The sequence below is a fragment of the Narcine bancroftii genome, chromosome 5 (assembly GCF_036971445.1).
Source record: "Narcine bancroftii isolate sNarBan1 chromosome 5, sNarBan1.hap1, whole genome shotgun sequence".
In the NCBI taxonomy this organism is placed as follows: Eukaryota; Metazoa; Chordata; class Chondrichthyes; order Torpediniformes; family Narcinidae; genus Narcine; species Narcine bancroftii.
This window is the reverse complement of record NC_091473.1, coordinates 225707243-225721140: the sequence shown is the minus strand read 5'-3', so window position 1 is coordinate 225721140 and position 13898 is coordinate 225707243. Positions and strand designations below refer to the sequence as shown.

The following is a 13898-nucleotide window of genomic DNA, read 5'->3' as shown; positions in this document are numbered from 1 at the left end:
CAGAGAAAAAGGGTACAGAGTTACGACCCGCCCCGCAAACAAATGACCCACCTGGATCAGCCAGCCGTGATCTTGACGGCACCGAATCACACCCATTGGCGGGCCTGGGAAAGAGCGCAGGCAACGCCATAGGAGAGGCGATCCCTGTGCCACAAGGTGAGCCCAACAAGTGGCAGAAGAGGCCAGTAGAGGCATTGGCACTGAGAACGTCGAAGGTAGGAGGAAGGAGCAAGCGACTTCGAAAGGCCGAGAGAAAAAAATACAGGCAGCACCATGGAAGCAATTTTACGACCAGTGGCTGTGGGTGCAAAGGAAAGAGATGGACCGGTAGAGTTCGAATGGGTAAAGTCCTCTTCTACCCAGACACAAGTGCAGTGCTTTTAAAAAGACGCAATGAGTTTGACCCAGTTAAGAAACTTTTAAGGAATAAGGGAATCGACTTTGCATTGTTACACCCAGTGACCCTGAAAGTCTTTTTGCCTGATGACGAGAAGAAATTCTTTACAGAAGTAAAGAGGCATTAAGATAGCAAACACTTTGGTTGATGATCCCCAAGACAGATAACAGGAGAGTGGGCCAAAGGGAAAAGACAATCTAGTTGTAAATTATGTAAATATAACAGGAATAATTGTTACACTTTATCATGAATGTTAAAGTTTAAAAAAGTTTATTGGGAGCTCTGGAGTGGCTAAGGAGGTGGTGAGGCTGGAAGATGGGTTCAATGAGCATGTTCCAGGATGAGGAGGAAGATGGCGCCAAATGTTTTTGGGCTAGTGCTGGGGGAGAGGAAGAATACGTGCCTGGGGAGGAGACACAATGATTGTATGTTACTTGCTGTTTGTTTTTACTTTTTGTTTTAGTTTTTTCAGAATTTATTTTGAATATGGTTGACTGAGTCTAAAAATCATGCAATATGGACTACTGGGAGAAAGGAAAAGGGAAGGTACCTGGGGAAGAGCTCTCGGATGATGGATGAAACAATTAAATTTTTAATAGCTAAAATGAGACAGAAGAGAAAGAGTATCTAGGCACATTTTTTTTAAATGCAGGTGGATGTGGCTTTTTTTTAAAACAAGAGACCCGTCTTATGAGTTGCAACCATCACAAATTAAGAAGGGGTTTGGAGGGGCACGTGATAGTTTCTTCTATAATTCTAAGGCTAGGGGAGTAGTTATTTTAATAAGGGAAAATATTCTCAAAGGTGGAAGAAATGGTTATAGACTCAGTGAGAAGATTTGTAATGGTACAATGTCAAATATATTCAGAATCATGGACACTAATGAATATATTTACCCCCAATTTTGATATTGAAAAATTTATACAAAGTGTCTTTTTATGCTTCTCAGAAGAGCAGGATAATGTCTTAATTGAAGAGGATTTTAGCTTATGCCTGGATCCGGTATTGGATAAGTCAGCGAATAAGGTGACATGGGCCAAGGCAACAAAAACAACTCTGGCCATCATGAAGGAGGTAAATCTGGTGGATGCCTGGAGACAGTGGCACCCAAAGGAGAGGGATTATTCCTTCTACTCAACACGATTCTTGCACCAGAATTGATTCATTTCTGGCCTCGGCCCAGCTACAGGGTAGGATTGTGGAAGCCGAGTACATGGTATGACGTTCACCTTTGACTTTAACTATTCTCAAGTCAGAAAAGCTACGGCGGCCAGGTGGCGCCTAACTTGTTGCTATTGAGAAAACCAGAACTTTGTAGATACATTAGGGCTCAAATTGAAATATCTTGCGAGACAGAACGTACCTATACTTCCAACAAATTTCGGATACAGGATACATTAAAAGCTTACTTGAGAGGTCAGATAATTGGATATACTAAAGGCATTAAGAAAGAATATATGAGGGAGATAACTCAATTAAAAAAGGACTACCAAAAATCAGGCTCTGAGGAAAAATATAGATTAAATAAAAATCTCAAGTACAACTCTATACAAACATATAAATGGAAAAAGATGCTACGAGCTGAGGAAAAGAGCACATAAGGGACTGTCTTGGCATTTGTCCACAAGGACAATAAATGCGATTCAAAAAGAGAATTTCATACAAACCGAAGGAAATAAACAAAGCATTCAGACAGTCTTATAAGCAATTGTATAAATCTGAGTCATCGGGTGATTTTGAGAAAAATTTAAAAATTCTTATCTAATTTGGAATTATCAAATTTAGAACTGGAGGAGCAGGAGGATTGCACACTCCCTTCTCTGAGGAAGAAATAGTTAAAGCACTGAGCTCGCTACAAACTAATAAAATCTCTGGAATTTTACGAAGAGTTCAAGGACCTTTTGACTCATGGAGTGGTGGAACAGGTGGCTGAAGCCCATACTCACCTGGAGTCCATCTCAATGGCAATAATTACTGTGATTCCCAAAAAGGGGAAGGATCCACTGAAGCCGTCTTCTTATAGGCCAATCTCACTTCTGCATACAGTCTATAATAGTCAAAGCTCTGGCAAACCGATTGGCTTGAAATTTACCAAACCCTTCCTTGATGCAAGATGACCCCAGCCACTCGCATTTGACTTTGATTGCAAAATTACTTCAGTGTAATGTCAATTGTCAAAAGACCGAGGAGCAAGTGGTTATGAAGTACAGAACTTCAAGTAGCTTTGAATAAATTAACTTGGAAATATGAGTTAGGGGGACTACGTTTACCACATTTTCAAAATTATTATGAGGCACCTCAACTTAAATGTATTCGTTCGTTGATGGATTTGGTACGGCCTTCTAGTTGGGCTAAAATTGAGATGGCAAGTATTTCTGAATTTGAAATGCATCAATTTTTGTTTAGGTGGAATATGAATTTGTTACAACAGTATAATGAGCCCGGGTAAGAAACCTGCATAGGAGAAGGCCACTCCGATATAAAACCTACGACCCAAGGACCTCGCTGCCACGTCCCAGCTTGCTTGGCCACGGCACACGAACCATGGGTGTAAAGGGTGGGGCCAGTACTGCGCACACTGCACTCCACCTAAAAGCTCCTTTGCGCAGGCCCGAGGACAGGTCCACGTCCTCCCCCTCCACGTCCTCCCCCTCCACGTCCTCCCCCTCCACGTCCTCCCCCTCCACGTCCTCCCCCTCCACGTCCTCCCCCTCCACGTCCTCCCCCTCCACGTCCTCCCCCTCCACGTCCTCCCCCTCCACGTCCTCCCCCTCCACGTCCTCCCCCTCCACGTCCTCCCCCTCCACGTCCTCCCCCTCCACGTCCTCCCCCTCCACGTCCTCCCCCTCCACGTCCTCCCCCTCCACGTCCTCCCCCTCCACGTCCTCCCCCTCCACGTCCTCCCCCTCCACGTCCTCCCCCTCCACGTCCTCCCCCTCCACGTCCTCCCCCTCCACGTCCTCCCCCTCCACGTCCTCCCCCTCCACGTCCTCCCCCTCCACGTCCTCCCCCTCCACGTCCTCCCCCTCCACGTCCTCCCCCTCCACGTCCTCCCCCTCCACGTCCTCCCCCTCCACGTCCTCCCCCTCCACGTCCTCCCCCTCCACGTCCTCCCCCTCCACGTCCTCCCCCTCCACGTCCTCCCCCTCCACGTCCTCCCCCTCCACGTCCTCCCCCTCCACGTCCTCCCCCTCCACGTCCTCCCCCTCCACGTCCTCCCCCTCCACGTCCTCCCCCTCCACGTCCTCCCCCTCCACGTCCTCCCCCTCCACGTCCTCCCCCTCCACGTCCTCCCCCTCCACGTCCTCCCCCTCCACGTCCTCCCCCTCCACGTCCTCCCCCTCCACGTCCTCCCCCTCCACGTCCTCCCCCTCAAAACATGCTCACAAACTCAAGTTAGCATGCTGGAACATCAGAACCATGCTAGACAAGGCTGACAGCCACCGACCTGAACGTCGGTCTGCCCTCATTGCACATGAACTCCTCAGACTTGACATCGACATAGCCGCTCTCAGTGAAGTCCGCCTGGCAGATGTAGGCAGCCTCCAAGAATGCGACGTGGGCTACACACTGTACTGGTCTGGCAAGCCTTTGGATGAATGACGCCTGTCTGGTGTAGGCTTCATGGTCAAGAACTCCATTGTCTCCAAACTCGAAAACCTTCCGACAGGCCACTCGGACCGAATCATGTCCATGCGACTCCCCCTTCAAAACAAGCGTCGCATCACCCTCATCAGTGTCTATGTTCCAACCCTCCAGGCGGAACCAGCAGAAAAGGACAAGTTCTACACTGACCTGCGCAACCTCATCCAACGCACCCCTACAGCCGACAAGGTTGTCATCCTTGGCGACTTCAACGCTCGCGTCGGCAAAGACTCAGAAACCTGGCAGGAATCCTGGGCAAGCATGGTGTCGGCAAGTGCAACGACAATGGGCGCCTCCTGTTGGAGCTCTGCGCAGAACAGCGGCTTGTCATTACAAACACCCTTTTTCAGCAGAGGGACAGCCTTAAGACTACCTGGATGCATCCCCGATCCAAACACTGGCACCTCCTGGACTACATCCTGGTGCGAGAAAGTGACAAACGAGATGTGCTCCACACCAGGGTCATGTCCAGCGCGGAATTCCACACTGACCACCGACCTTCACTTCAAGCCAAAGCCCAGGAACAGTAAAGCCCCCAGAAAGAGGTTCAATGTTGGAAACCTGCAGTCAGACGAAGTGAGAGGAAACTTCCAGGCAAACATCAAAGCAAAGCTCGATGATGCAATCCACCTCACGGACCCGTCCCCTGAAACCCTCTGGGATCAGCTGAAGACTATCATACTGCAATTCACTGAAGAGGTACTGGGCTTCTCCTCCAGGAAAAACAAGGACTGGTTCAACGAAAACAGCCAGGAAATCCAGGAGCTGCTGGCAAAGAAGCGAGCTGCCCACCAGGCTCACCTTACAAAGCCGTCCTGTCCAGAGAAGAAACAAGCCTTCCGTCGCGCATGCAGCCATCTTCAGCGCAAACTCCGGGAGATCCAAAATGAGTAGTGGACTAGCCTCGCCAAGCGAACCCAGCTCAGCGCGGACATTGGCGACTTCAGGGGTTTCTACGAGGCTCTAAAGGCTGTGTACGGCCCCTCACCCCAAGTCCAAAGCCTGCTGCACAGCTCAGACAGCAAAGTCCTCCTAAGCGACAAGATCTCCATCCTCAACCAATGATCAGAACACTTCCAATCTCTTTTCAGTGCCAACCGCTCAGTCCAAGATTCAGCCCTGCTCCAGCACCCTCAACAGCCCCTAAGGCTAGAGCTGGATGAGGTCCTCACCCAGGATGAGACATATAAGGCAATCGAACAACTGAAAAGTGGCAAAGCAGCAGGTATGGATGGAATTCCCCCCCAGAGGTCTGGAAGGCTGGTGGCAAAACTCTGCATGTCAAACTGCATGAGTTTTTCAAGCTTTGTTGGGACCAAGGAAAATTGCCTCAGGACCTTCGTGATGCCACCATCATCACCCTGTACAAAAACAAAGGCGAGAAATCAGACTGCTCAAACTACAGGGGAATCACGCTGCTCTCCATTGCAGGCAAAATCTTCACTAGGATTCTCCTAAATAGAATAATACCTAGTGTAGCCGAGAATATTCTCCCAGAATCACAGTGCGGCTTTCACGCAAACAGAGGAACTACTGACATGGTCTTTGCCCTCAGACAGCTCCAAGAAAAGTGCAGAGAACAAAACAAAGGACTCTACATCACCTTTGTTGACCTCACCAAAGCCTTTGACACCGTGAGCAGGAAAGGGCTTTGGCAAATACTAGAGCGCATCGGATACCCCCCAAAGTTCCTCAACATGGTTATCCAACTGCACGAAAACCAACAAGGTCAGGTCAGATACAGCAATGAGCTCTCTGAACCCTTCTCCGTTAACAATGGCGTGAAGCAAGGCTGTGTTCTCGCACCAACCCTCTTTTCAATCTTCTTCAGCATGATGCTGAACCAAGCTATGAAAGACCTCAACAACTAAGACGCTGTTTACATCCGGTACCGCACGGATGGCAGTCTCTTCAATCTGAGGCGCCTGCAAGCTCACACCAAGACACAAGAGAAACTTGTCCGTGAACTACTCTTTGCAGACGATGCCGCTTTAGTTGCCCATTCAGAGCCAGCTCTTCAGCGCTTGACGTCCTGTTTTGCGGAAACTGCCAAAATGTTTGGCCTGGAAGTCAGCCTGAAGAAAACTGAGGTCCTCCATCAGCCAGCTCCCCACCATGACTACCAGCCCCCCCACATCCCCAACGGGCACACAAAACTCAAAACGGTCAACCAGTTTACCTATCTCGGCTGCACCATTTCATCAGATGCAAGGATCGACAACGAGATAGACAACAGACTCGCCATGGCAAATAGCGCCTTTGGAAGACTACACAAAAGAGTCTGGAAAAACAACCAACTGAAAAACCTCACAAAGATAAGCGTATACAGAGCCGTTGTCATACCCACACTCCTGTTCGGCTCCGTATCATGGGTCCTCTACCGGCATCACCTACGGCTCCTAGAACGCTTCCACCAGCGTTGCCTCCGCTCCATCCTCAACATTCATTGGAGCACTTTCATCCCTAACGTCGAAGTACTCGAGATGGCAGAGGTCGACAGCATCGAGTCCACGCTGCTGAAGATCCTGCTGCGCTGGGTGCGCTGGGTGGGTCACGTCTCCAGAATGGAGGACCATCGCCTTCCCAAGATCGTGTTATATGGCGAGCTCTCCACTGGCCACCGTGACAGAGGTGCACCAAAGAATAGGTACAAGGACTGCCTAAAGAAATATCTTGGTGCCTGCCACATTGACCACCGCCAGTCGGCTGATATCGCCTCAAACCGTGCATCTTGGCGCCTCAACCTCCTTTGAAGAAGACCGCAGATCCCACCTCACTGACAAAGGGCAAAGGAGGAAAAACCCAATACCCAACCCCAACCAACCATTTTTCCCCTGCAACCGCTGCAACCGTGTCTGCCTGTCCGGCATCGGACTTGTCAGCCACAAACAAGCCTGCAGCTGACGTGGACATTTACCCCCTCCATAAATCTTCGTCCGCGAAGCCAAGCCAAAGAAAGAAGAAAAGAAGAAGAATAATGTGCCTATACTAAAACATTTAATGAAGTTATGGAGAAAGAAAAATAAAATGATAGGCTGTAGGAGTAAATATTGGCTTTGACTCCGTTGTATATAATCAACTTATTTCTTTTTCAATACATAATCAAAGTTTATTGAATTGGAGATTTAAAGGTGTGAAAAATTTGGGGGATTGTTTTAAACAGGTTAAGTTTTTCTCTTTTAATCAGATAAGGGAAAATTTTGGTCTTGATAAGTATTCTTTATTTCTTTATTATCAAATTCGATCTTTGGTCAAATGTATGTTTGGTAGAGATATGATTTTACCTAAAATGACTAAATTTGAGACTTTTCTTATGTAGGCACCAAAGGGTTATATTTCATCTATGTATCAAATATTACAGGATGGTATGGATAAAAAGGGTTGGGATAGATCTAAAAGTAAATGGGAAGCAGATATTGGTTTTATTTTTTCTCAAGATGATTGGTTAGATCTGTTATGATAGTGTAACTAGATTGATAAATGCACGTTATGCAATGATTTATTACAATTTTTTACATCAATTATATTTGACACCTGAAAAATTTAAAAAATATGGTTTTAATGAATCAGATTTGTGTTTTAGATGTGATACAGTTGGAACTTTTTTTCATGCTGTTTGGTTATGCATACATATACAATCTTTTTGGAAGAAAATTCAATCGTTTTTAGAATACTTGTCTAAGATTAAAATAGTTTTAGATCCAACTGTATTTTTATTGGGTAGTTTGCAACCTCTGAAAGGTTTGGGATTAGATAAATTCCAGTTTGTTTTTGTATATTTAGCTTTATCCATAGTGAAAAAATGTATTGCTAGTATGTGGAAAGATACAAATATGATTGATATTAATAGATGTCATAATGAGATGAAATATTGTTTAATAATGGAAAAAATTACATGTTTTGCATGATAATTATAATTTTTTTATTAATAATTGGCTCTTATACTCAGAATATTTACATTTCAATTTATATTGATTAGATTTTAAGATGTATATTTAACTTTTTCTTTAATATTCTTTCCTCTTTTTTATGGCTCTCCTTAGGAGAGTTGGCTGAAGTGGGGGGAGGGGATCTTTTCTTTTTTATAAATAAAAAAATGTTCATGTTCATGTTTAATTGCTGTATATGTCATTATTTATTCGTTCAAAAAACAAATAATATAAGGTTTTTTTTAAAGTACAGAACTTCAGTGTGATAAATTGCATATATATTGCCCAATAACTCCACTGTTCCTTGATATCACATGGAATAAATAAAATTGATTGAAGAGTGATTTCTTTCACAGAGGACATACACAAGGAAACAGAAACGGATCACCCTTTCAGCCGAACATTTTTTTTTGCCATAGTGTTCTTGATGTTGCTCCTTTTGGCCACTTAATTTTCTAGCACCAATGAATGTATGTAGGACTACAGAATCTCAATCACACCTTTAGATTATTTGGGAACTTACTGTATAGACTTCGATGCTTGCTTGCACACAATGGTGCACTTTACTGGGCTGGCACATTAACTCCCAAGAGGTCTTTCTGCACACCTCAAGCAAGAGTTGATCCCTGGCTAAATAATGTTAAAATGAGACCTTTGCCAGGCCACAAGATTAGATTGTAGTAACATAAATTACTGCTAGTGGCCCAGCGTTTCATGAATATCCAGTTGAGCTGCCATAGCTGTCCTGGACAATCCCATTAAATAAGATAGCAGAGACTGTCCTCAGTTTAAGGTAAAATGTTTCCACGAGGTCTGCAAAAAGTTATGTAAATTGCATTCCCTCATTTATTCCCCATAACTACCCATGATTTTCTTTTTCAGCATTTGATTTCTTCATAAAAGATTCACCATTTCCAATAGTCCCCTTTACATTCCATGATAAATTAAATGAACATTCTCTGATTCACTGATGTACCTTTCGCGACAATTTGGTTTTTCAGCAGTTAATATGTATGCTTCCAGTTTACATGGGTTTGGTTTTGTTCTTGCATTTTTTAGAGAAAAAACGTTATTACTGCTCTTTTAACAACATTCTTCTGGATTGTGGACCTTGCAGACTTGCAAATATTATTTACAAGGTTATGGTGAGTTGCCATTTTTACAGACTGGTTATTATTTATCTTTAGGTTTTTTTTATATTTTTTTAGTGGTTACTTTGTGGGTTGGACAGGGAGAGGCACCACCATTTTGAAGCAGATGCAGTGGCTACGTCAAGTAGAAGCCATTAAGTTTCAACACACATACACATTTGCGCATAGTTGAGGGTTAAGTTTAGAGTTAAGTAAGATTTTATATTCTTACTAAAAATTATTGTTTTGAACATACCATTGTCTTGGTGAATTTCTATTGTTGCTGGTCTATGTTGTAACACCATGATGAAACACTTGCGTGTTAAAGCAATTGTACAGTGTTGCTCAGGTAGAATAAAAACAAGTTATGCATTCAACCTCCTGAACCTGCACCATTCAATTAATAATAGTTTCTGGCCTTTTTCCTGAAGAAACATAATACTTTTCCAACAATTTTAAATGGCTTTCTTTTTTCAAATTTTATTTTATTAACACGTATTTAAAAAAACACATCAAAGTTAATCTAGTCAAAGAAAAACGTACATGCTTTTTTTATTTTTCTTCTTCCCCGTCCCCACCCACTCCCTCACACAGAAAGAAAAAATAGAGAAAAAAAGAACTAACTTTATAATACACGATATCAATGTAAAACTATATATTTTGCTAGTTAACTGTAAGTGTATATGTATAAAAATTTCAAAAAATTGTAATAAATGTAAATTATACCTTCAATATGAATTGACAGATAACTCCAAAATTAACTGATAATCTTAAGCGATTAATTATAAAGTAACTACACCAATCTTTTGCATCTATGGGAAGTATTTTTAAGAATTAAACTAAAATTATACCAAAGTTTTTATGCAAAGGTAAGATGGCAAGGATTTCTATGGAGAAGTTGACTTGGAGGTTGGACTACAACTTCCTAATTTTGAGTATTATTATAAAGCAGCCCAACTACGATTCCTTTTCTTTTTTGAGGAGGGGGATAAAGTTGCATGCGTTAATGCTGAAATGAATAAAATTGGTGAACAAAAGCCTGAAGAGGTATTATACAAATGGAATGAAGTGTTATTAACTGGGGAAGTAGATACACCAGTATTGAGACATTTGATAAGTGTATGGCACAAGGTACATAGATTGATGGGAATGAAGAAATACAGATTAGCAAATATGCCATTGGTACAAAATAGTCTGATACTTTTTACATTGGGCAAAAGGAATTTTATTGCCTGATCAAAGAAAGGATTAAAGTTTATAAAAGATTGTTATCAAGGTAGACATTTAATGAATTGAAACTATTTATGGAATACAAAATACTACAATATTTGGATATTATCAATTAAAGGCCTTCTTATGTGGCTTTCTTGAAGAATGGCTTCAACCAACTCCCAATATTACAAGAGTTTGGTTACCCATCATAGAATAGACACATTCATAAATATATCATATAGGTGGATTTTTCTCTGAGAAATCAAAAAATAAATACATGCAGCAAATTATAAAAATAAATAACTGCAAATGCTGGAATAAAGAAACAAAATCGGCAAATACTGAAGCATTCATGTCAGGGAGCATCTGTAGAGAAGATAACATTTCAACTCCAGGACACTTTATCCATTTGGTTTCTCTTACCCAATGCTGCCCAAGTGGATCCAGCATCTCCTGTTTTTAAGTTTCCTCAAGAAATATCCAATTAGATTCCATAATTAAAACCATAGAAAGGGGTCCAGAAGTTAGATACAACAAAAATAATCAGAAGACCTTAAAAGAGCAGCACAGTAAAAATCCTGAAATTGTTAGAAGCAAATAAAAAGGAATACTGCACAAGGGCAAAGTCGATATTCTTGAAAGATACAGATTAAACACAGATGGCTTAAAACTGCCTCAATATCCTCAAAGAACATTAAAACTTAAGGGATATGGTTAAATTGAATTTGTTACTAATGAAGCCAAGACCGAAACAGGAAATTACTAAGCTAAAGTAGCAAAAATGAATGAGTACAGATAAAAACACACAAAATAAGGAAAGTTCTTGCAGAAAAACATTCCTCTAGGAGCTGTGAACTACAGAAGTAGATGCTGCCCAATAAGCTCCACAGTTCATCCAAGATAGAAAGTAGCCTAAATGGGGCAGAAAATGCCACTACCAGTTGAGATCAAAGCCCTAGAGCTGTACAGCACAGAAACAAGCCCTTGGGCCCAATTCATTTATACCAACCGGCACAATTACTCTAATCATTTGCATTAATTGTGCCCACACCTCTCATCTCCTTTCCTATCCAAATTCCTGTTTAAATGCTCCTAAACTGTATCTGCTTCTACCACCTCTGCCAGCCAGTTTCATATGACAAGGTGGCAGCGATGGGAGTGCATTACCTTAAGTATGGAGCCGTGCACAAACTCTGGGGCCCTGGAACGGGAGACGAGCACCAGGGAGTGCTTGATCGGTCTACTGCAGCCTGAAAAATTCACTGGGGGTGACTGCTTCTGTCTGAGAAGCGTCCATTGCATAGGTCCTGACAGCTGAGGTGGGCGCCTGGAATGTCGGCATGGAGGACAGTGGTGCAGCCTAAGCGACGAGTGTGGAGGGAGGGGCAGCCCAACCTGTGGTTGGAATGATCAACGTGGAGCTGTGGCGACCGAGGTGGAGTTCAGGGTTTCTGGCTGAGTGAAGTTTGCAGACGCGCTTTTTTTTTTTACTTTCACGTTTGCACTTTATTAATTTTTTTTTCTCTCTGTATTGCAGTCAGTTTGCATTTTTTAATTTGTTTATATCTTTTTTTTTATTTTTTACACTATGAACCATATTGACCAAAATAAAACATTTCCCTCTTGAATATACAGTGTCATTTTCTCCCCTTCCCCCCCCTCCCTACCCTCCCTCCATTTGCAGACGTGCTTGAGGGGATGCCACACCAAGGTTATGGAGCTGAAGTGTAGATTGAAGTGTGGACTGTTTGAGGGGCTGGGACTTGTCCGCGCTGTTGGAACAGGGCTGGGACTTCATGCTGGTGGGGTGCTCCTGAGGGACCGCATTGTCAGGGTTGGTGGCAACGTGGGTGCCTATGGGGAACAGAAGTGCCTATAGTATAACCCCAGGCACAAGAGAATGTGAACCGAGAGACTCCTTACTCGAGCTACTGAGGGCTGCTGCAGTCTTTCAACCCAATGGTGCTTGTGTTGGTTTCTAGTCGAAGTATCAGTGGTATTTATAGATTTTTCATTCTTTTTTCATGTTATTGCAACTGAGCGTTTTATGTATAAATTTAGTTTAGCTTGTAATTCAGATAATTTTACGTAATGTTTTTGAGTCTAACATTTAAATTGTGTTTAGTCCAAAATGTCTTGTTGCCTTCTACCCTAATGATGCACCAGTCTCCAAGAGTGTTTTTTTTTAAACTGCTGCTCATCACAAATGCTGCAGTTCTTTTAAGAAATGATAAGCTTCGAATTTGTATTGATTCCCTTGACTTCAGATAAAAGTTTTAGCCTCACTTTTATCATGGTTGTCTAGGGAGCTGCAATGCCAACCCAGATAGTTTGGGCTTCTAGGGCACAGGGTTCGGTCAGCCGCACCAGTGCATTTAGGCAGGTTCTCGCTGCCCTTGTGTTTCTCCAACCCATTTCTATTCCACGAGATGACTCTTGTCCAATGTCTAGTCTTTTCTTTTTGTTGATTTTGTGCTTTGTACATTATTTTATTATTTGGTGTACACCACTTTGGAGCAACGTTCTGTTGTTTAAAATGCACTATATCAATAAATGTTCTATTCAAATCAACCACCACTCTGAAAAATTTGCCCTTAATATTAGAAATCCAAGGCCACCGTTCAACCTCCTGTGCTCCAGAGAACAAACCCAGCATACCCAATTGTTTTTGTAATTACAATAAAGCCTCTATTACCTGGTGAATTTCTGCACAGAGGATCATTGTCACTGGAACTCCAAGACAGGATGATGGAAAAATATAATAAGGCCTCATAATAAGGGAGTCATCGACTATCATAGGTAGACAGGAAAGCAGAACTGAAGCCACCATCAGATCAACTATCATCTTAATGCATGGCAGAAAAGGCTTGAGTGGTTAGTCTACATCTTCTCCTAATTTCTGTTTATATGCAAGCCCCAGCATCATGTCCAACAGACCAATAATGGTACAAGAGGGCCTGAAAGTTAGAAAAAAGGATAAATGAGAGTTAAATCCATATGGAAATTTTTTAAAAGACAAGCAAATAAATGTTTGGTTCAGAACTGCCTATTATTACCTGCTTAACTGAGGGGTCTATCTGGGGAAAAAAGGCAAAATGCAGTAAAGGCCCTTGTTCAAATTGGTCTCAAATGAAATATTGGCAAGAAATATAGACAATTTAGACACATCAAATAGTGGCATTTATTTATCCCATAAATACACGTGCAAAGAAAGCAGAGGAAATAGTGATTAGGAAGTCATGAGTGGAAAAAGGCATTTATAGAAGCTGATAGGTCATACTTGGAGAGAATGAAGGAATGGCAGATGTATTAAGCGAGTCGCTGCAATTTTCACAGTGATTTATTTGAGAATACAAAAACAATTTGAAGATCATCAAGTTGAAGTCAAGATAAATGCACAAATCTACTTCTTTCAATTAAAGATACAGAGAAACCTTTAATAAATTGCAGAGTGACTTGCTCAATTAAACACTAAATTTTAATACAAAGAGTTAATATCTGAAACTTGCACTAATTCAGTTTTCCTGGAATTTACATTGGTGAAAACTCCAAAGCTACCCTCTGCAGGAGCAAGAACTCAAAATT

The 13898-nt window shown here is 42.5% G+C and overlaps 1 protein-coding gene across 3 annotated transcripts in view; it reads right to left on the bottom strand.

Annotated features, from left to right (window-relative positions):
- The window catches only part of trim33 (tripartite motif containing 33), a 175391-nt gene that overhangs the window by 143119 nt on the left and 18374 nt on the right, over positions 1 to 13898 (bottom strand). The gene's annotated exons all lie outside the window — the stretch shown is intronic.